Source organism: Schistocerca americana, chromosome 1, assembly GCF_021461395.2.
Source record: "Schistocerca americana isolate TAMUIC-IGC-003095 chromosome 1, iqSchAmer2.1, whole genome shotgun sequence".
In the NCBI taxonomy this organism is placed as follows: Eukaryota; Metazoa; Arthropoda; class Insecta; order Orthoptera; family Acrididae; genus Schistocerca; species Schistocerca americana.
Genome location: NC_060119.1, coordinates 315,993,630 through 316,017,350, shown reverse-complemented (window position 1 = coordinate 316,017,350; position 23,721 = coordinate 315,993,630). Strand labels below are relative to the sequence as shown.

General features: G+C 43.5%; 1 protein-coding gene across 2 annotated transcripts in view; it reads left to right on the top strand.

Annotated features, from left to right (window-relative positions):
- The first annotated feature begins 691 nt into the window (after positions 1-691).
- Positions 692-23,721, top strand: part of LOC124622276 (CDC42 small effector protein homolog) — a 177,443-nt gene continuing 154,413 nt past the window's right edge. Inside the window, exon 1 of one of the 2 annotated variants that reach the window (XM_047147946.1) lies at positions 692-794. The gene's annotated coding sequence lies outside the window, so the exon portion shown is untranslated. The remainder of the gene's footprint in view (positions 795-23,721) is intronic. The other variant, XM_047147953.1, reaches the window with a different exon arrangement.

The window sequence follows — 23,721 nt, the reverse complement described above, 5'->3', positions numbered from 1 at the left end:
TTAACAAATTTCTCTTCTTCAGAAACGCTTTCCTTGCCATTGCCAGTCTGTACTTTATATCCTCTCTACTTCGATTGTCATCAGTTATTTTGCTCCCCAAATAGCAAAACTCCTTTACTACTTTAAGTGTCTCATTTCCTAATCTAATTCCCTCAGCATCACCCGAGTTAACTCGACTACATTCCATTATCCTCGTTTTGCTTTTGTTGATGTTCATCTTATATCCTCCTTTCAAGACACGGTCCATTGCGTTCAACCTAAACATCCTATCCTTACATGTACCTACAGAAAGCAATTAAAATGTTTTTCGAAGTCATAAATAGTGTATTGAATACTGAAATTATTGAAAAACGATTGACGTCGTTGTGCACTTCACAATATACTGGATAATGGATAAAGAAATTTGGAATATGAAAGTGTTCATTCCCTGCATTTATTCTAAGTCTTTTGTCTTTGATTAAAAATAAATGAAATATTCGAAGTGATGTACGTTACACCACATCTTCTAGACAGTCACAGATAATGCCTGTCAATCAATCTCCTTGTGATGCACGCCAGTTTTGCCTCAACAGTATCAAGTATGAGCCGGCACAAGACGCAGCACGCTATTGTTGCGCGCGCACTGCGCATGCGCGATGGCCGTGGCGGCCTTAGCTGCCAGCAGCCAGGGGCCTGCTTTGCGCTTTCAGTTGTGGCAGTGCCGTCGTGGCGGGAGGTTCTGTGTGGAGCGGGTTTCGGAAGCTACCGTCTCAATCAGGAGTGTACAGGAAGATGGTCAGGAACCGGATCTGCTGGTCAGTATTCAGACGATTGCGCTGTAGAGTGAACATACTTGTTCTTTTCCAGTGAAATATTTATGTTTGTGTAAATAATACGAAGATTTGTTTCTTAAAGTGATTACCTTGCGTGAGCAGGAAGTTTGAATCTACTGTAGAGCGTGTCAACGGCTCCGCCTTGAAGGCGCAGTGTCTTGTGTAGAAGTGCTAGAAACGGTGGCAATGTTATTGTCGCAAACGTACGGTGCGTTATCTGCCCATATATATGTTTCAAATGCTAATATATATGACAGCTGCACGAAATGTCGCTCAAACTGTATGAAATCCATTATAAATTCTTAATGTGTAGTGTACTTACACATCGACGCCCTAGCTTCAGACTTCGTTCGTAGGTGTGAAAGTGAATCGAAACGAAGCGAGTTTTAAGTAGTCTTATAAACTAAATTAGATTCAGTTTATTCAGATCTCAAGCTAACACGGTAACGACTTTATGTAAATGTTTTTCTAATATCACGGTATTCCGATGTGGCTGAAATAGTAACACGAAATTTTGTCACAGCATACAAGCTATTTAGTGTGGACACCGCAAGCATTGCTACTATATTAACGTCTTTCGGCTACAATTACCGTGGGCCTCTCAACCAATTTTGCTGTTGAACTTACAATCATTAGGTACAGTTTAGTGACGCTGGTCACGGGCCGGTAAATGGTTCATGACCGTCATAGCGAGATACGGGGGTGGAGAAGCGAAGCAACAACGAAAACAAATCTCGTTTCTAATTGAAGATTGCCCTCGATGAAGAAGCCAAAGATCTTCTGAGCACGACTCAGATTCGTACTTTAGAATTATAGGCGAAAAATAAAATTGCCTAGTACCCATTATAGACAGAGCGCCGTCTTCGTCCAGCTGGGGACGTGTCTTGGTTGCTCTGATTCCACTAATCACTAAGGTAACGAGATTGGTGTGGCAGATTGCGTGTTCCCGTTGCTGCGTGTAGTTGGACAGCTATAAAAGATTTTAGCAACAGACACTCGATGAATTACCGTCAGCAGTTGTTTGCTGTACATGTGTTCGAAATTCGTTTCCCTAAGATCTTAAGCCATTGTAATACAAGTTTGTCAGATCTTTTGTATAATATTCGCCGGTGTACAGGGGTGCTTTTATCATAGCTTTCTTTCTATTAAAGCTAGGGCGTAGCACTATCTTAAAAAAAAAAAAAGGTCGTTTTTGACAGCATAATGTGTGAAAAGTCCACGCACGCCTAACGTGCTGGCAGTTCTCGGTTGTAATGACAGTGCTGGTGAAAGAGGAAACTAGCAAATCGGACAACCTGTCCGTTTACAGTTTCAAGCAGTAGAATCATTCCACATAACTAAGTGAAAGTTTGATGGTGTTTCTGCAGTGTATATGCAACGCAGCGCGGCCCGATGCATGTATATAAGCACTGACAGGCCGGCAAGGGATTAGTGTGGTAAGAGCGTAAATGTGGACCGAGAAGACGTTATTACATGGTGCGTCCAAACAGGATCAACTAGCGTTGTTCTTTCCTTGGCTGCTGAAGGACAAACACCAGTACACGTCGTCGTAGATCAAGAATGTGTGTGGGGCAGCATGTCTGTCGAAAACCACCGGTTTTGAATGGTCCAAGGCAAGAGGCGCTGCTGCTTCATAACGCAGGTTCCCATATAGCAGAAGTTGCGCCAACTCAAGTGACGCTCGAGCACTCGCCCTATAGCCATGGTCTCTTCCCATGCGGTTATCATGCTTTCGATCCTTTAAAAAGCCCTTGAAGGATCGACAATTCCTGACAGAATAAAAGTGGTTTCCGTTGGATTCAAACTTCCTGCTACATGGAAAGGTGGTGACGGCGACGCCATGACAGTCCTTGACATAAGTCTACATATAATAAAGTTGGCGTGACCTGGTCCCGTCCAGACCGCTAGATTGTGGCAGCATAGACACAGTGGCTGCGATGGTTTCACTCCATTTCATCTCTTTCTTGCTATTGTAGTTTGCACTGAGTTCTTAGCTGATCCCTCGTGTTACTGTAATCGAGCGATTTCCGTAATGGTTTTTCCACTGTTTCGTATTATAATTTTTGCCGAATTCTGGGATCGTTTCTTTGCAAAGATTAGATTTCATTTCCCCATTTGTCGAAACCAGTTACCATTTGCTTCGTCGAAACTAGGATGCGGGAAGCAACAGTGTTAAACATGAGGCAATATGTTGTCAGGCGAAGCAAAATTTCTCATTTGCCTGATTTAAGTTGTAACTTTCTATATTGTGGCCTGTTGCGTCGAACGAAGTTAAAGATAAGTAGATGCCCGTAATAGGATTGCGTCACTTTATCGGCGTGGGTCTGTGAGATGCGTCGTCTTTCCAATAAATCGTTCCAAACGATAATGTAAACTTGTCAGCTTAACTGTTTGCCCTCGCACGTCAGACTTTTTACGTCTATTGTTAAGTTATCGCTGCGTCAGTCGCCGATTTGCCTTATTTACTTCTCGATTCGTTATTCAGTTGAACAACGAACACTGTCCATCTGCTGCAACACTTGTCTTTTCTTTTGCTCTTGAGAAATGCTGGGTACAGATTACCGGTACAATTAGTACGACGTTGCAAAATGGAGCTTCTTTTCCAGCCGTCTGTTGCGAAGTTTCAGACTCTGTGGTTGCTGCGGGCAGGTTCCCGCGGGCAGTGTTCGCGTTTGGCAACGCGTTATTTTATAGTGGCTGAGCTGCCCGCAACCGGGTAGGGTCTGACAATGGGACCCAGTTCCCAGGTCTGGCGGGCTGCTGCCGGGGTCGGAGGCAACACCTGGCCTCCAGGGGGATCGTACAGCCAGCTCGAGCGCAGCCATCCAGCCACCTTGCAGGCGCACAGCCATTTCCTCTACTGCGGCGGGAGAATGCGCGTTAGCAAATAGTGAGCGCAGAAAGCTCACGTTCCAGCGCACAGACTGTTCAGCTGAACCCTAAAAAAAGAACTGAGAGTAAAGGAAAATGCATCAGTCACGGAACTTTATTGTAATTCTTCGTTGACAACCAATGAATTACTGTAATGTAGAAACGTGATGAGTTAAACAGTTCTCGACACTCAGATGTTTCGTGGAGTAGATTAGTGTTTTAACGTCCCGTCGACAACGGGGTCGTTAGAGACGGAGCACAAGCTCGGATTAGGAAAGGATGGGGAAAGAAATCGGCCGTGCCCTTTCAAAGGAACCATCCCGGCATTTGCCTGAAGTGATCTAGGGAAATCACGGAAAACCTTAAATCAGGATGGCCGAACGCGGGATTGAACCGTATTCCTCCCGAATGAGTCCAGTGTGCTAACCGCTGCACCACCTCGCTCGGTAGGTGTTTCGAATTAGGTTTCCAGGTGTAGTTCAGTGTCATGCCTCCTGATACACAGGAACAGCTGTGTTTGTGAACACGTGTTTCTGTGTGCCTGTTCTTATTATGCGGACACTATATCGTGGCGGTTTTAGGTGGGGGTATTTTGAACTATGGTCGCGTAAGATACCGGTGGAGATTGGGCCTAAACTACCACTGCCAGCCGCAGTAAACAATTGCACTGTGGCCACTACCAAATGTTTTGTGTATTCCAGTTTGTTTTGCGTGGTTTTTTCCTTATATTGAAATGAGTGAAGAGACTAATCGTGACGCATAAAGTGATTCGGATGCGGCTCTCATCACAAGGAAAAGAATCAGCTATCACTCTGAGCTTTGTCAGTTCTGCTTCCGTGGGTGCACAGAACGCGGACGTAGGATGGCAGTCCTTCGAGACAGGCGGGGGGTTTATTCCCCCGCACTGCTCCTATTTCCACGGGCAGTCTGAGTCGTTGTTTACGTACCGTCGAGGCCGACTGCGCCGGCCTCTGTGACCGAGCGGTTCTAGGCGCTTCAGTCTGGAACCGCGCGACCGCTACGGTCGCAGGTTCGAATCCTGCCTCGGGCATGGCTGTGTGTGATGTCCTTAGGTTAGTTAGGTTTAATTAGTTGTAAGTCATAGGGGACTGATGACCTCAGATGTTAAGTCCCATAGTGCTCAGAGCCATATGAACCATGTTTGGCCGACTGCTGTACACTGTCCACGTCACAGACATGGTTTAGGTTTTGCAACACATGCTGGTCGATAAGGATCTTCTTCGTCGTGACTGAAGTGCCGCTGTAATACAGCAAAGTTCAAATAAAAACTGGTTCAAAGTAAAGAAACTGTATTAATGGGTAACTGTACAGTGGGAATTTTTCATTTTTTAATGTCACTCAAGTGGTGACCGCCACTAAAAGTGCGTTGTTGAAAGCAGACTTTGGAAGCTCTGCACCACTCTAACGAGCATTTCTTGAGCAATAAGTCAAATCTTCTCGTGTATTGCATTTCTTTATGGCTGGCTAAGTCCTCGGCTGCTGTTTGGACACCTCAGATGACCCCCACAGGGGAAAAAAAACGCTGGTTGTAAGGTCCGGTGATGGTGTTGGCCCAAGGGATGTCGCCACATGAAGAAATTAGGCGTCGCGAAAGATCAGTCCCAGCGCTTGAGAGAAACAGCTCGTGGCTCTTAAATGAAAAAACTCGATAGATGTAACAGTAATTTCCGGCGTACGGAAGCAAGTATGATAGGACCGATATTACTTGCAATGTATATAAATGATCTAATGGAAATCGTCGATTGCTCATAGACTGTTCGCAGATGATGTAGTTTTCTATAGCAAAGTAGCAACGCCAGAAGGCTACCGATTTTCAGAATGACCTACGGAGGATTGTTGAATGGTACAGGCTATTATCAGTTGGCCCTGAGCGAAAATATTGTGCGTGCATAGGAAAAGATAGTCACTACTGTAAAACTACGCTATTGATGAGAAACTGCTGGGAACGGTACCTACCGTAAAATATCAAGGAGTAACTATCCAGAACGACTTTAAGTGGAATGACTACATAAAACAAATAATGGGAAAAGCAGAGGCCAGACTGAGATTCATAGGAAGAATTTACAGGGAATGTATTTTCCACGAAGGAAGTGGCTTATAAAGTGCTTGTTCGAGCGATTCTTGTGTATTGTTAACCGATGTGGGATTCTTACCAGGTAGTACCGATAGAAGAGGTAGAGAAGATCGAACGAAGAGCGGTGCGTTTTGTCACGGGGTCGTAAAGTCGGCGCGAGAGCGTTACGCAGATGGTCAACCAACTGCATTGGCAGTCGTTACACTAGAGACGCTGTACATCAGAGTTTTACCGTCGAAACTTCGACAGAGCACCTTTCAGGGAGAGTCGAACATAATGACCACGACGAGAAAATTCGAGAACTTAAGAGCCAATATATAATATAGGCGCTCTATAGGGAAGAGTGTGTGTGTGTGTGTGTGTGTGTGGGGGGGGGGGGGGGGGGGGATGGTGTGTTATCAGTTAGTACTTGTCAGTTAGTGGTACTAGAAGTACTCTCCGCCACACACCGTGATGTGATGCAGATGTAGAAACGGAGATGTGAGGCGACTCCGTCCTGCGCGTTGAATCTTGGTGCAAGAAGTGTTGGTCATGTCAGTGTATCATTGAGTGCTTACTATTCACAGTAGCACACATATCCTCTTCAATGAAGTAAGGACCAGTTATCCGAACTCCTCTAACCGTACACGATACGGTAACACGGTCACTCTAGTGGTGTATCATGAAGTTTACGAGGGTTCTGTCCACTCCAGCATCGGAAATTTTGAGGATTGTTGCATCATAAATGAAATTGTGAATCTGTGCAAAGGACCAGAGCACCGTCAGGCACATTTTTAAGTATGTTCGCACATGAGCTCTCACGATTGTCATCACCGCGTTCAAACAATTGTTGAACGCTATCTTGTACGGATGAAAGAGCACGTCGCGTTGAAAAATTCGATGCACACTCCGATCGGATAACTGAAGAACTCTAGCGTGTTTCCGGGCACTTATCTTTGGAGATTTCTGTAAATGACGCCTTAAAGTATTAATGTATTCTTGAGTTTGAACACTGTGTGGCCTTCCTCTTTTTTAACTCTCCATCACATGTAAACAATACTCACCACCCCATAGATACAATTCTTAGTCTTTATTTTGATCCATCTGTTTTTTATTTGAACTTTAAATTAGGGAGAATGTTTTCGCACTATTTAGTAGTAGTAGTAGTAGTAGTAGTAGTAGTAGTAGTACTAATACTAGTACTTTACCCTCTCACACACGTCTCCGTTACCAAATTAGCTATTCCTTAAAGCTAAAGTTGTTATACGCACAATCAAACGTAGCACACCACGCAGGGGTCGAGGGGGTGGCGGATTGGATTCTGCCTATTTCAACCGCTTTCAGCATCCCTCCCGCGGAATGTCAAGTTGGACTGTCCGTACAGTACTTCGGGCATAAGATTCTCCTAAAATGCCGCCACTGTCACCACTACAGCTTCCACATTCTTTTTTTTTTTAACAAAGATTGTAGTTCAGCTCCATAGTGTTTCTGAAACAGACAAATTTGTTAAGAGAAATAGCTCGGCTAAAGTTAGTGAAAATTTCATATACTTCGCCTGTACATGAGCCACAAAATTATTTTCATTCTGGCAAATATCTTTCAAATTTCTAGGATCAAGACTCTTTAAAGTACGTTCGACAACTCTTTAAAGTACGTTGCATTCCTAGTAGGATTTGGCACAGTTTCTTCAACTTTTTGCTGCGAAAAATGCAATCTGCCTGTTGGATCACTTAAGAGCAAATGTTGATGCGCATTTTTGTATTTCCACTATACCTCAGTGTGTGCTGGCAACACTTCTCCACGAAACACACAAATAACGGCACTACTACTGGTATAGACTATCGATTTTACCGTTAGAAACGTAGCGTAACGCTGCATTGCTTCGGCTCATTAAATTGGTGCAGTTCACAAAAATAGAAGGGAAATAGCCTGTAACGACTCATGCTATGTGTAATTGTCTGAGGCAGAGAAACATTTACGGTACTTCAGTATTTAATCAGAGATGGCATTGCGTTACAGCGAAGTTGTCTGTTCATTATTAATTTGCTGCGAGAACTTCAGGGTGCGCCTTCTATATACTGTGACTGACCGTACCTTCTGTTAACAAGACTAACGTAGATTAAGTACTAAAATTGTCAGGAAAGTTGTTAAACATCGGCGGAAGATTGAGGCAGAAAACAGGCAATACATCAACAAAGCAAGCCTCGACAACTTTGTAAAAGTAATTTCGAACTCCCTCATTTAATCAGTTCTTATATCGGTACATTGTTTTTAAAAGTACCATATTATATGGAGAATAACAGTTGTACCAGTGGCTTGGGTAGCTTACTGCTGCGAATCTTAAAAGTTTAAAAACCACGAAGAAATTAGAAAAAATCTGAAAGCTATTAAGAAAAGAGACACAAAATGTGAAGAGATGGGCGAAGTCCTAATCGCAGCCTACAAGTGTTATGACCTTGGAATATAGTCAAGGAAAAAGTATTTATACACCATTGTTCATGTAGAATAACTTCATTAGAACTAAAGATCGCAACCAGAGATGTTATTTAGTAAACTAACAGTATGGGGTTTCCTTCCTAATCTGCATTTATAAAAGGATTAACTAAATTAACCTTCTGAAAAAAGGAAATGAAAATTCTGTACCAGTTGCCTTCACACAGTGAGGGGAAAAGTGTTCACGCTGTACCAGAAATGTAAACATACAAATGACTAACGAAATGCTTGCCTTAGGTGGCAAGCTGCACATCGTGTATGTTGGTTCTGATAAGTAGTGAATGCCGTTCTACAGCAAAACAGGCTCCAAAGAGAAGGAAACAACTATAGAGGAAAGGCAAATTGTTGTCTCCCAATATGAAAAGGGAAAACAATTTTCTGAAATCGCTGATACTGGAAGAAACAAGCAACTGTGCAGTCCGTAATATCGAGTTTCACAAAAAGAAGTGGTTTACCAGAGAAGCTGACGTAAAGAAAACTAAATTTGGTAATAAGGATGACCAAAAAGATTATAAATTGACAGCTTCTGCATTGTTTACACATGTTAATCATCAGTTCGTGAAGGAAATCACAAAAAATGGCTGAGCACTATGGGACTTAACTCCTGAGATCATCAGTACCCGAGAACTTAGAACTACTTAAACCTAACTAACCTAAGGACATCACACACATCCATGCCCGAGGCAGGATTCGAACGTGCGACCGCAGAGGTCGCGCGGTTCCGGACTGTAGCGCCTAGAACCGCTCGGCCACCCCGGCCAGCGGAAATCACACAACGGTTCGCTCGCTATATATCGAATAGTATAGGCTATGGAGCAAGGGTACCTAGAAGGAAACCATCCATCAGCGAGAACAAGAAAAATTGAAACTTGAATTTGCTCGAGAGCGTATAAGCAAAAATATAAATTTCTGAATCAAGGTTCACAGATGAAAACAAATTTAACGTAAACATAAATGATGGCAAGCTTTTGGTGTGGAGGTAACCAGATGCTGAGCTGGATCTGGAACATGGAACACGTTCAAAGCACGATGTATGAATACTTTTTCCCATGAAACTTCCTGGCAGATTAAAACTGTGTGCCGGACCGAGACGGGCAAGTGCTCTACTGGCAGAATTAAAGCTGTGAGGACGTGGCGTGAGTTGTGCTTGGGTAGCTCAGACGATCGCCGGCACGGTAGCTCAACGTGTTCCGTCAGAGGGTTGATTGCTCTCTGTAATAAAAAAAAACTGAGTCAAGGAATCAACGATCAACTTGAACGGATGTCTTGTGAAGTCCGCCCAGACCGAACGCAACGAGCAATATCGAACAAAATAAAGTTGCCAGCACGGTAGCTCAGCGTGCTCGGTCAGAGGGTTAGCTCCCCTCTTTAATATAAAAAAAAAAAAAACTGAGTGAACGGATCAACAAAGAACCTGGACGGGTGTCATCGGACGTCCGCCCCGAACAAAGTCAACGAACAATATAGAAAAAAATGAGATAAAAAGACGGTAGAGCACTTGCCCGCGAAAGGTCCCGAGTTCGAGTCTCGGTCCGGCACGGTTTTAATCTGCGGGGAGTCTCATAACAGCGCACACTCCGCTGCAGAGTGAAAATCTCATTCTGGACTTTTTCCCATGATTTTACGTAGTGTACATTCCGCGGCTGGTTGCCTACTTCTATTTCTATTTCTGTGCGGTCCTCCAGGGCCGTTGTTAGTTGTAACTAAGGAAATCCTTGCTGCGTTGCGTATTTACATTTTACTAAAGATAACCCGTCAGTCACAACACGAATCTAAAATTTTTTAACGTAATAAACCCAAGTGTTTTGACCTACGCCATGTACGAGAACACAGTCTACTTTTTTCGTCATATAGGTAGCTATGTAAGCCTGTGTGCTGGCGAGTAAGTGGACAGGTAACGAACGACCTGAGAGAGAGCAGGGCAGTTTCTCGCTTGCAGCAGTCGTATGGGAGACGGCGGAGCACAACCACTTTCGCCAGGCCGCTCACACGCCTGCTTGCCTGCCTGCCTGCTGTGGCGTGAATCATCAAACACCGTAGCGGTGGGGGACGGCAGGCAGACCTGGTGAGCCACGCCACGCCTAGCTGTCCGCTGCTCGCCACATGCTTTGGCGTCGCTGCTGGCTGGCTGGCTGGCGCGGCCGCACTGCCCCCCCCCCCCCCCCCCTAATCGCAGGTTTTAAGTGAAGTGTCAAGCTGATCGCACACGTAACTGCAAGCTTGACAAGCAAGCGTGATAATGCACATCATGCAAGCGTACTTCAACGTCAGTAGGATAACGGCCATCTTAAGTCATGGATCGAGGTTACGTAGTGCGTGCAGTATTTCTTGATTTCCTAGAAGCTCTGTGTATGTTACCACATCGTTCATTAATAAGACATTATACTGTGTATCAAAAAAAATTTGACAGGATTGTGGATTTGTTGGCAGAGAGGAGGCAACATACCCTGGATGAAAAGTCATCGACTCAAGTGTACGCCAGGGCAGGTCCGTTTCTACCATTATACAAGAGTAGGCGGCCGCCGAGAGCGGCAAAATTTTAGTGGTTGGAAAGGGCGGAAAAATTAATTTCAAATAATACAGCCAAAAAATTGAGCAAATAAGGAGGAAAAATACAAGAGGAAAAATTACAACACCTAATTGTTTTCAAAATCCTACAAAACAGTTACGTAGTAAGTCTTTATATATTTTGATGAAAGGGGTTGCTGAAAAAGATGAGAATTATTCGTCATTCTAAAAGTATTTTAGTTAAAATAGAACTAAATTTCTAAATTGAAGGAAAATTTCATTCACATCATTAAATAGTTTCATACCTTTTAGTTCCTTTTCACGCAATGAAATAAAATTGATGCTAAATTTAGCTGCACTGGTATATTCAGTTATAGTTTAAAATATTCAGCACATTTTCCCTGTTACAGTTATTTTGCAAAACTTCAAAAATTGAGGACAAAGAATAATAAACTGAGGACATTTTTTTGTCCTCAATCAGTTTTAAAGAAAGTTGGGACAAAGCATGAAGACTGAGGACTGTCCCGAAAAAGTGAGGACCTGCGGTCACCTTATTTTAATGATTAAAAGTGTAATAGGAAATTGACATTGTTGTGTGGTGGTGGTGGTGGTGGTGGTGGTGGTGGTGGTGGTGGTGACCACCTATGGTAGTAAGAGAGGGCGTCATTTTACAATTCTGGCCTCGGGTGCAAAACATCTAGCAACGACCCTGCCCAAGGAAAATATGTTGGGGCCCTTGTTCTTGTATGTTAACTACCTAGGAGACGATATTAATAGTAACTGACTGAGAGAAGCCGCACAGATGTTGAGTCAGATTTTGATAAGGTACCGAACTGACGCAGAGGGTGGCGCTTACTTTAACTGTACCCGAATATAGTATTGTGCGCTTAACAAAACGAAACAGCCTAGTATCATACGCCTACAGTGTCGGGGATTTCATGACTGGAATCAATCAGCTCAAAATTTCATGGGTGTAACAGTTCTTTTGGATATGAAATTGACATAGGCCCAATCGTAGGTAATGTAGGTGGCGGATTTCTGTTCGTTTAGGATACTGGGAAAATACACTCACTCTACGGAGAAGACTGCTTACAAATAACTCATGCGTCCCGTCCTAGAATATTGCCCATACCTTACAAGAATACTAGGGGATTTTGAACATACATAGGAAACAACGTGACGAATGGACACAGGTTTGATTTGCGGGATTGATGAGGTGGCGGAGACTTGAAGATGGACACAAATTACTTACTGAGTTCCAATATTAGGCGAACGCTTGTGCAAGATGGCTTGCACAAACTCCTTGCGCCATCACACAGTTCAAGCATACTTGTACATGCATCAGTTTACAGAAAAAGTGCAGCTCACACCCAGACTTCCAGATGTCAGGCCCTCAGATCGGTACTAAACGCTGTATATCGATAGAGTATCAACAAAAACACCGATTTAGTCCGTGCTGTGTACTGTCGTCCAGTGGAATATTCATAAACTATAATTAGAAGTAACACCAGAACTTCAGAGCGCAGGAAAACCATATCTGTGGGTGATTGTTTTGTAGGTCTCTAGTGGGTGAGTTGATAGAGCGTTAGGTCGTTGTTGCAAAGGTCCCGCGTACAAACCCCATAGAAGACAATTTCTTTAAGTGATTACGCGTGAAATTGTTATATGGGAGAACATTTTCCTGACATGTAGAAGTACTTTTTTAAGTTTGTAGCAATGTTCCTTTGGCAGTGTGCTTTCGCGTCGTCAGTTGAAAGTAGACCTATAGAGCACATTTTAATGTAATTTAACACTAGTTCAAAATTAAATCAAATCACTGAGTAATACTTGCTCAAGCATGCATCAGCACGCATGCCTGTGCATGTGTTTGACAAGGATGCAGTTTTGTAGTCGCCTTTACATGTGATACGATGCCAAGTACCCTCTGCGGTGCACTTCAGTTGCTTGCGTAGCATGTATAGATGTAATTTCGCGCAAGCATTCTGGCTGTTACAGCTGCTTGAGGTTCGCTCGGTTTTTCAATTATATCAAGCTGTGTAAGCATACCAGCATGTACGCATGCTTCAACGTGCGCATCGATAATTTGACAAAATTCGTAGCGGCACCACGTATGTGGAGCGATGTGAAGATCATTTGCAGACTGGTCGAAGAGTTTCAGGGAATAAACAAAAGCTACATTTCATTCGTGTATATTAAATCAAAAGCGCATCACAGTGAGGCTAAGAGGGACGTTGCATACGTTATACTAAAGTTAGCAAAGGAGTTTACCATGCAATATATGGGAATGTCGTTATTAAAAGGATAGTCTCCCATAATCAACTGCAGGAGAAAAAGAAACGACATTTATTAATCTGGGGAGGAAAAGATGAGCATCTAGATAAAGAAACACTTCTGTATTTCAGATGAGAGTGTATGTGTACTAGAGGTTTCATAGCCCCTGCAGCTAGTGAGGAATAGCAGTATTGTTATCAGTTTTTCATGTTATGTAATAGCCTCTTTAAAGACTAACTGGCTTTCTGGTCAGTGGCGCGTTACTAAAAGTGGGAGGTTCAAATACGTTTCTCTATTGAACCTAAAAGTAATTACATCGATCATCTGGATGTTATTCATTGAGTTACTTAATGGGGGAGTAAATTTTTGGTTTCATTCACCAGTTTTTATGAGACATCACTTTTCAACAGCAAAACTGGCCAAAATGAGCAAATCGTCATCAGACCTCCAAGCACTCCAAGCACAGACTAATGATTGCGCAAGCGTGCTTGGACTGTGTGGAACTAAAAGAGGTTTGTGTAACTTAACACGTGCATACTTGCCAAGCTTCCAGTTACGTGTGTGGCCGACTTCATACTCAAATGTTGTTTCCCGCAAGGATCATGTTAAACAGGTTGACTCCTGAATACTGTTACAAATTGCTTAGGATTTGTTGTTAAGACGTTTCACAAACGCGCCTTCTCGTTGCTGAAGCAGCAAGTAAGAAAGTGTGTGAATCTTCCGCCCCCCCCCCCCCACCCCATTAAGATCGTGTTGCGTATGTTGTGATTATTTGATTTACGTAACCTTTCAAATTAGGGGCCATCTTACACCCAACCAGACATTTTTCATATTTTTATTTATTCATTGCATTCGTTATATCGCCCGCCCAGGTTACAAGAGATCATACATTTCGTACGGAATCTTAAAAGCTTAGCAGTAGCTAATACGGAAACAGTAAAACAGTGCTAGTTACAGCAGAAAACGTTAATGTTTGTCTGTGAAGAATAGAATAATAAAGGTAACTTACAAGCAAGTAGATTCAGGTAGTGGGCGTTGAAAGCAGTGGAGTGGTATCTTCAACTTTCGTAAGTCATCTGTGGGAAAGTATACAGAACCCCCATGATAGTGACAGCGAATCACCAGCATCGGTGCAGCCGGAATGTGTGGGCCGGGTTAATGGGCGACTGTATTTTGGGACCAGCCTTCCTTCTACGTCGCCTAACAGGCCGGAACTATCGGCGTTTCTTGCGGGTAACTTTGCCTCCCCTGGTGGAAGAAGTGCTGTTGGATTCTACGTGCTGTATGGACGCCACTTGATAGTGCTCCAGCCCACTTCGTCGTTAATCCCCGGACGCATCTCTGTCTTGTCGTCGCTGGTCGATGGATAGGGCGAGAGGATCCAGTTGCATGGCCAGCTCGTTCACCGGATGTCAACCCGTACGATAGTTGGTTATGGGGCCATCTCAAAAGTATCGTGTAAGCAGTTCCCATTCCAGATATGGAGACACTGGAGCAACGTATTCATACTGCCTTTGACATTGTTCGGATACAGCCTGGCCGAAGCCAATGTGTGAGACAGAACATGCTACAGCGCGTACACGAATGCGTTGAGACACATGGAAACAATTTTCAGCACATACTGTAACTGTGGCTGCGTAATGGAGCGCGTATTAGACGGCATGGTCTCGAGCATGGGAACCACGCATTTGCAGGCATCAGTTCATTAGACCTTTCCTTATCCTCTCACCGATCAATCGCTAGAGTTAGTAACTGGGGGAAAATCACTGTGTGTATCTGTTTCCACGTCCTTAGATAAAAGGTAATTTTGAGGTTTAGGACCGCAAAGTGCTGTGCCGAATCTGTACATATAATAAAGTTGGGGGTTGCAACGGTGGGCCGCTGTTGTAATGGGTCCTAGTAATTCTGCGCTGAGTGGCACCTTTTGTATTAACGTTGACATTTTAGCTCTGACGCACTTATAATTATTTACAATGAGACATTGGAACACTGTTTTTTTTCCTGGCTCAACGTCAAAACTGTTAGTTTTTGAACAGAAGTTCGCTTTTAAACCTCCCATAGCTTATTTCCTTGTACACGGATCTGCAGTCCGAAACAACGTACAATCATTGTATCCTGGGAATATACTCTAAGAGTCAGGAGTACATGTGAGTTGTGCAGTCTGAAGTAAACGGATTGAGGCGAATCTCTGTATGGTGTGATGAAAATTACTTAATCCCACGGTCTTTAGTGACCTGTGAAGTATAGTTGTATACGACTCACGGAAGCATGCTCATGTAGGATGTTACACCACGATCTGCGTGTTCCGCAACTTTCGTTTAGCGACTTCATACGATGCAGTTGCTTTTGACAATTTCTCCGGCACAAAATGTAATATGCTATTTGCTAGTTATCTGGATAGTAGCAAATTACGTTGGCGAACCCATATCATTTGGAAAGGCCATTTGCTCAGAAAATCACCCACGATATTCCGAAGTGATCATCGTGGGCACAACCAGTTCGTGTCAAGGGCTGAAGTACGGATACGTCAGCAAAGTAATTATAGTGTAACTTCACTATTAGACGTTACACCTTAAGACCAACAACAACATCCTCAACTGGGCCGCACAGCCGGCGTGTAGTGGAATATGTTGTGCGGTCTAAGAGACCCAGAACGTCATTGATTGACCAGATCGAGCGCAAGTAGAAGTGAAGAGTCTCGGCGACCCCAATAAGAGAACCACCGCTGCTGCAGCCGATGATGCTGTGCAGATCTGAAGCCGTACTGCTCGGGAAAGGTCACTGTTGCGCCGCGAATTTAGCGAGTAAAGCGGATTTTCACCGCTTCAAGGCGTTGCAATACTCTCGCTAAGGGCACTTTCCCAACTGCACGACTCCTTTTTCTAATACTCGTGTTGGATGTTTGTGCAGCAAGACCAAACGACAAGAACCGTAAAACACGCCGTTGCATGGTCATCTCACAGACCACATTAGCTGCATTAGGAGGATAGGAAGACTGTCACTATCCAGCGTAGAGCTGATCTTCATTTACGAATAACTGACAGTGAGTGTTGAAAGCGATTAATCATTGAAAGCGTATGTGAAATACCGTTTTAACAAGTACGGCTTAAATCGTCAGACATCGTTCTCACATGCGTTCCGTGCCAAGGTCAAAGCTGTCATCAACGTGAGGGTCGGTTTGTACACAGTGTTGCGTAACAGGGCAGCTCACGTTCACTGTTCCGAATCTTTCAACGAGAAGGCATTCTTTACTCTGAACAGTCTTCGTCCTTAGTCGGCTTGGGGGTGGTCGTACTCGGATGGGGTCTCTTACGCCACGGATGGGCGCCAAGAGATACTCATCTGCTCCGACCTGTATACTGGCTCAGTCCTTGCAATTCGTAAGTTCCATCACAACAACACGTTCCTGCCAGAAGTCTCTAACTCCGGATGGACTACCCCTGTGATGAGGGGCTGATAACTTCGTCTCCTCAGGCCCCTCCCTGACCAACCCACCCTCACAAGATATGAAATGATAATTAAATTAAGACCATAAGATGTCGACAGGCTTTGATATACATCAACGGGGACAGTTGAAAATGTGCGCGCCGACCGGGACTCGAACCCGGGATCTCCTGCTAACATGGCAGACGCTCTATCCATCTGAGCCGCCGAGGACACAGAGGCTAGTGCGACTGCATGGATTTATCCCTTGCACGCTCCCTGAGAGACTCACACTCCTAACTAATGTCCACAGACTACATTCGTTGTGCCTCTGCCCATTACTCGCGGCAGACAATCTAAGTCCCGTAAGAGTTCGGGCAAGGCGTATGCATCCAGCACAGGAGGTGGTCAAGGCCGGTTAGCCTTAACTATATGGAGATGGTATCTGTTCTTTCGCACATGTCTGAAAGAACAGATACCATCTTCATATACTCACAAGATATGGTCCTATTCGAAGTGCTACTCTCATTTCATTGCTTTCGTCCAGTCTTTGAACTGACGTACTAACGTGAAAACCAATCAAAAGTGGAATTTGGTATTTTCCACTTACAAAATGATTGCCGGAGTTAATGAAAGAATTTGTAAACGAAAAAGACCGAGGACAGAATGATGATTGAACCCAGGAACTTCGGTTTTCTTTTGATCGTTGTATTTTTTTAGGGCCTCCTTCCATCGTTTCAGATCTTTCTTCGTTTGCTGGTTTATTTCCCTTCTCTGTATGACTTCATTGCCATTTTCGTAATGCAAGGAAAACGAGGTAATCTCACTTCGAATTTAAATTGAAAATAAAAAAAAACATTTTATTTTCATTTTCTTCTAAAAAGATGGTGGCAACAAAGATGTTAGGGTAAATAACAAGATCATAAAATTAATGACCTTTTCATGGTCTTATTCATTATATGTACTCAAAAATATAAAGAAAAACTTGAGCTTGGAAATCCATTGCAAAGTTTTTGAAAAGTTTCGGTTGGTTAAACCATACGGTGCATCTGTCTCCTTAAACTAGTAAACAAAAAATACAAGAAACTTGCAACGAAAATAGGCACCGTCAAGACATAAAAAATACTGTTATGGGTCACTGTATTATCAAGTTTTCATATCATTTGACGGTGCCTATTTGGGCTCCTAATGGCTTAAGTTTCTATTTTAAGACCATCATCATATGGTCCAACTGGTCGAAAACGATAATAAAAAACTTTGCGATTAGACTGTTTTGGATCCCACCAGTTCTTAAAAATCAAGTCACTGTAGTTTTCAATATGACTGCTTCAGTTCATCACAAACAAGTTAAAATATAATAAAATTTAATTACTCCCCTTTAAAAGATGAAATGCCGTAAAAATTGATTTAAGCAATAGTGAAATAATTTCACTCTGTCTTCTTAAGCTTCATTCAACTTGTAAATGCTTTCTCTAAAATCTCGAACTCGTGAATTAAATAAAATACACCTAATTATTGTGGAAGGAATCTTGAAAGTTGTGCTATAGTAGATTCACGATTTCACTAGCTGCGACATGGTCGCAGATTAAAACAATGATCTAGGAAGTATAGAGTAAAGGTCTTACTACCAACAGTGATCGCAAAACTTTTGACTCTGTCTTAATCCAGGCAAGGCACTAGTTTCGCAAGCTGCGACTTGGTCAATAGATCACTATTTTTATCCGCGACAAGAGCTAAACTGTTCATCTGCAGTGTCAATGTGGTATTATGTGCGATTTTATTTACGACGAATCATTAGCTTAGATATAACAGCATAGAAAATAGATACGCAGCAGCTGAAATCTATTAAGTCTTGTACATGCGCAAAATCATGCTTGAAGGGACACTATTTTCTTCCTGGTACAAATATCTTAACGTTAGGGACTCGGCTGTAATTCATTCGCTAAGTTTCATACCTAACAATACGATCAGTATTCGAATGATAATGAGGAAAGGTGCATTTCAGCAGACTTTTGTTAATTATGACCATGCTAGAGAGAGAACTTCCTTGCGAGAAGAAAATATTTAAGTAACTGGCTTCGGTAGTTCCGCAAAGAGATTATTAAAGGTCCGCCCGAATCAATTTAGTAAACGAAAAAAAAAAGTTGGTCCTTGCCGTTGGTGGGGAGGCTTGCGTGCCTCCTCAACGATACAGATGGCCGTACCGTAGGTGCAATCACAACGGAGGAGTATCTGTTGAGAGGCCAGACAAACGTGTGGTTCCTGAAGAGGGACAGCAGCCTTTTCAGTAGTTGCAGGGGCAACAGTCTGGATGATTGACTGATCTGGCCTTGTAACACCAACCAAAACGGCCTTGCTGTGCTGGTACTGCGAACGGCTGAAAGCAAGGGGAAACTACAGGCATAATTTTTCCCGAGTGCATGCAGCTTTGATGTAAACTTGTAAGAGCTGTTGAACGGAATGGACAGTGTCTTGAAAGGAGGATATAAGATGAACATCAACAAAAGCAAAACGAGGATAATGGAATGTAGTCGAATTAAGTCGGGAGATGCTGAGGGAATTAGAATAGGAAATGAGACGCTTAAAGTAGTAAAGGAGTTTTGCTATTTGGGGAGCAAAATAACTGATGATGGTCGAAGTAGAGAGGATATAATATGTAGACTGGCAATGGCAAGGAAAGCGCTTCTGAAGAAGAGAAATTTAACATCGAGTATAGATTTAAGTGTTAGGAAGTCGTTTCTGAAAGTATTTGTATGGAGTGTAGCCATGTAGGGAAGTGAAACATGGACGATAAATAGTTTGGACAAGAAGAGAATAGAAGCTTTCGAAATGTGGTGCTACAGAAGAATGCTGAAGATCAGATGGGTAGATCACATAACTAATGAGAATGTATTGAATAGGATTGGGGAGAAGAGAAGTTTGTGGCACAACTTGACAAGAAGGGACCGGTGGGTAGGACATGTTCTAAGGCATCAAGGGATCACAAATTTAGCATTGGAGGGCAGCGTGGAGGGTAAAAATCGTAGAGGGAGACCAAAAGATGAATACACGAAGCAGATTCAGAAGGATGTAGGTTGCAGTAGGTACTGGGAGATGAAGAAGCTTGCACTGGATAGAGTAGCATGGAGAGCTGCATCAAACCAGTCTCAGGACGGAAGACAACAACAACAACATCGTAATATTAACAAGGCTTATTTCAGCTTGCTAGGGGGTGACAATTTGAATAATACTTTCCATAATGCATCAGAAAATTCTCAACGGTACCGTGAACAACCGTTGAATAATGTTAAGTGTGCCTCAATTCTGAGGCAGTTCTACTTTATTCCCTATGCTGAACAGTCGTGTACTGAGCCGGAAACACAACAGGTAGGTGTTGTGTCAGATCGGTCGCAATAGTAAGTTTTCATGTCAGTTACTTAACCACGAGTCTGATGTGTTGCTCCAAGTGAAACCATGACGAGTAATTCGCTATGCAATTCCTACGTCCATAGTAACGCGAGGAGATAATGAACCCAGGCGCGTTTAACACGAGGAGGAACCAGCCTGTGCCGAGAACACGAAGTTTCATTGTACGGTAGTTTAGATAATCAGCCGCGTATGCAGGCAACAGTTGAACGTGAAAGTAAATTGACCATTCAACAATGCCTGCAAGGAACAATGCGCGTGAGTACATACTCGCTATTGTGTTGATGTCACTGTGCTCACATGTATTGACGCAGACAATCTCGTAACATTCAAGGGGCGTGTCGACTTTTCCTCGCATCAGTATCCACCTGCTTTAAAAAGCTTTCTCCGCCTTTCACGTCAGGCGGAGGATTTCGGGATCTTCAGAACTTACGAGACGTCAATATCTCGCTGTGCACCGGAGTAGTCTGACGCCTCTTTCTTGTTGTCTCACAGATATCCTGTGAGATTACGGTAGCTTTCGCTTTTTCTCCTAGTCTGCCCATTTGTATGCTTCACTACAGGCTGGCTAGGTAATTACTTGTGAATTGGTTTCTTTCTTGATCGCACAGCGCATCAGTCGAGCGTTACCTACCCAATCTTCTTGCAGTTCTATATGTTTAACATGAGCTGTAGGCGTCTGTAGAAATAACTCCACGCCCTGGCTTGTAATAGGATCTGTTGCCGTTTGACGAGACATTTTTACTGTCGTGTCGAATGTAGAATTTCATTTTTAATCTACTTGATGTATCACTCTCTTCATTAAATATCAATTTACAGACGTAGTCTGAAGTGCGTGGCAGACGTTACTTAGCATGCAGCCATATGTCGGGGCACTATCCCACTCCAATCGCGGGAAGAATGCTTCAGTATCTCTATGCGTTTACGTATTCATTTTTGTCTTCGCGGTCTGTACGGGAACGATGAAGAACCACTAGATTCTTTACTAAATACTGTTTCTTGAAACTTGTAAGTATGCTTTCGTGGATAATTTGCTTCTGTCTGTAAGCGGTTGCCAAGTCAGGTATTTTCAGAATTTCCGCGACGCTCCCGGAAGTCAAACCCGTGACCATTCGCGCAGCACTTATTTTGTATACGTTCAGTATACGCTGTTAGTGCTCTTTGGTATGGGCCCTACAAACCTGCGCGTCTCAAGAGTATTGCTCAAGTGATTTTCGAACAGTCTCCTTCGTAGCCTGATTTAATTTACTTTTCTAGCTGTTCTTTTCTTAATTCGAGCGTAGTTTCCAGATTTGAAAACCAGTGTATAACCCCTGAAGGACTGGATCCCGTTACCAGAAATGTTCGTGCAAAAAAAAATAGTGAATGTGATATATGATACTTTCCTTTTAGGCTCAATCACGGAAGATGTTTATAATTGACTGTTTTTAGCCATCCATTGATCACCTGTGGCCGAGCGCTTCTAGGCGCTTCAGTCTGGAACCGCGCGATCGCTGCGGTCGCAGGTTCGAATCCTGCCTCGGGCAAGGATCTGTGTGATGTTCTTAGGTTAGCTAGGTTTAAGTAGTTCTAAGTTCTAGGGGACTGATGACCTCAGATGTTTAGTCCCATAGTGCTCAGAGCCATTTGAACCATTTTGATCACCTTCAGGAAGTAAAATGGGAAAAGCAGCAAGTGTTCCATAAAACATTTACCTGAAGAACTTGGAAGATACATAAAGTAAAAAGTCAAAATACATGCGAATCGGTAGACAAAATGTGACGAGGTATCCATGATATAAGCTGTTGTACTAAATCACACAACAAGAAGCAGAAATATGCGTTTCTTTAAATGTAAAAACATGCATGGAGGAGTAAAAGTTAAAGTGGAATAAATGTTTTTTTTTCTTAGATACTGGTCCACTAAGCTCGCTTTGCTGCATTTGTTTTCATTTAAATAAATAGAAATAAATGTTCGATCTCTTCGTGTACTTAAGGCCAGGCACTTCTGTTCCGGTAACTCTCTCTCTCTCTCTCTCTCTCTCTCTCTCTCTGTGTGTGTGTGTGTGTGTGTGTGTGTGTGTGTGTGTGTGTGTGTGTGTGTGTGTGTAGACTTTTGTTCTTTAAATGATCGTTCCTGTCATTTCTCTGAATATTGGCTATTTATCATGGGACAGCCTGTATGCATTGAAACTTATAAAAAAATAAAGGTTCTATCAGACTCCTTTGGAGTACTCTCAAAATTACATATGTTTTTGTCCAGGTAAGAACAACGAATTGTTGTATCTCTTTGGAAGTCGTGAATTCAGCCGCAAATCAGTTGTGGTAATAAGCTCAAATTTTGATCACTTACTGACAGTGTTGAATTGAGATTGTCTTCTGGAAGTCAAGGAGTACGGATTCATCTGCGTGCGTGCTTTCAGATTCCCCCCCCCCCCCCCTTTTCGCAATTATCTTTAACTTTTGGCTGTTGGTTGTCCGTCGCTTGCTGTAAGATGGTGCTATGTGTGTGGGTATGGGAGGGGGGGGGGAGGCAGTGTTAATGGTGTACACAGCGCCACCGCAGCACTGGAACTGCAAGATGGAAGCAACAGACGTGGGACCGGCCTGCGTGACCGGCAGAGTCGTGCTGCAGCTGTCGATAGCTCGTTGCGTCCTGGAATAGAGTTTATGCGGAGGGCGCGCGGGCTGACGTCAGCATTGCGATTAAAGTTTTCGCACACGCGGTGGCGGGTGTGTACCGTGGCGAGCTGCCAGCCGCTCCCCCGCCCACGGCCGCGGAGGGCCCGGGCTGGCCAAGTCTCCCGGCAAACACTGCCGCCATTTGGCCTGCGCTGCCGCAGTGCCGTCTTCAAGCTACTCGCCCCAAAGCGTTCCACCGTGCGATACCAGACACTGGAGACGTTGCTGTTCTTACAAGGCAACCTCCCCATCGCACCCCCCTCAGATTTAGTTATAAGTTGGCACAGTGGGTAGGCCTTGAAAAACTGAACACAGATCAATCGAGAAAACAGGAAGAAGTTGTGTGGAACTATGAAAAAAATAAGCTAACTATACAAACTGAGTAGTCCATGCCCAAGATAGGCAACATCAAGGACAGTGTGAGCTCAGGAGCGCCGTTGTCCCGTGGTTAGCGTGAGCAGCTGCGGAAACAGAAGTCCTTGGTTCAAGTCTTCCCTCGAGTGAAAAGTTTAATCTTTTATTTTCAGTTTATGTGACAAACCCTTTATGTTTTCATCACTTTTTTGGGAGTGGTTATCACATCCACAAGAAAACCTAAATCGGGCAAGGTAGAAGAATCTTTTTACCCATTCGCCAAGTGTACAAGTTAGGTGGGTCGACAACATATTCCTGTCATGTGACGCACATGCCGTCACCAGTGTCGTATAGAATATATCAGACGTGTTTTCCTGTGGAGGAATCGGTTGACCTATGACCTTGCGATCAAATGTTTCCGGTTTCCATTGGAGAGGCACGTCCTTTCGTCTACTAATCGCACGGTTTTTCGGTGCGCTCGCAAAACTCACACACTAAACTTATTACAGTGAACAGAGACGTCAATGAACGAACGGACAGATCATAACTTTGTGAAAATAAAGAAAATAAACTTTTCACTCGAGGAAAGACTTGAACGAAGGACCCCTCGTTCCGCAGCAGCTCACGCTACCCACGAGACCGCGGTGCTCCTTAGCCCACAATATTCTTCGTATTGCCTATCTTGCCCATGGTCTACTCAGTTCGAATATTTTTCTTATTTTTTTCATAGTTCCACACAACTTCTTCCTGTTTTCTCGATTGATCTGGGTTCAGTTTTTCAAGGCCTGTCGACTGTGCCAACTTATAACTAAATCTGAGGAGGGTGCGATGGAGATGTTCCCTTGTTAGC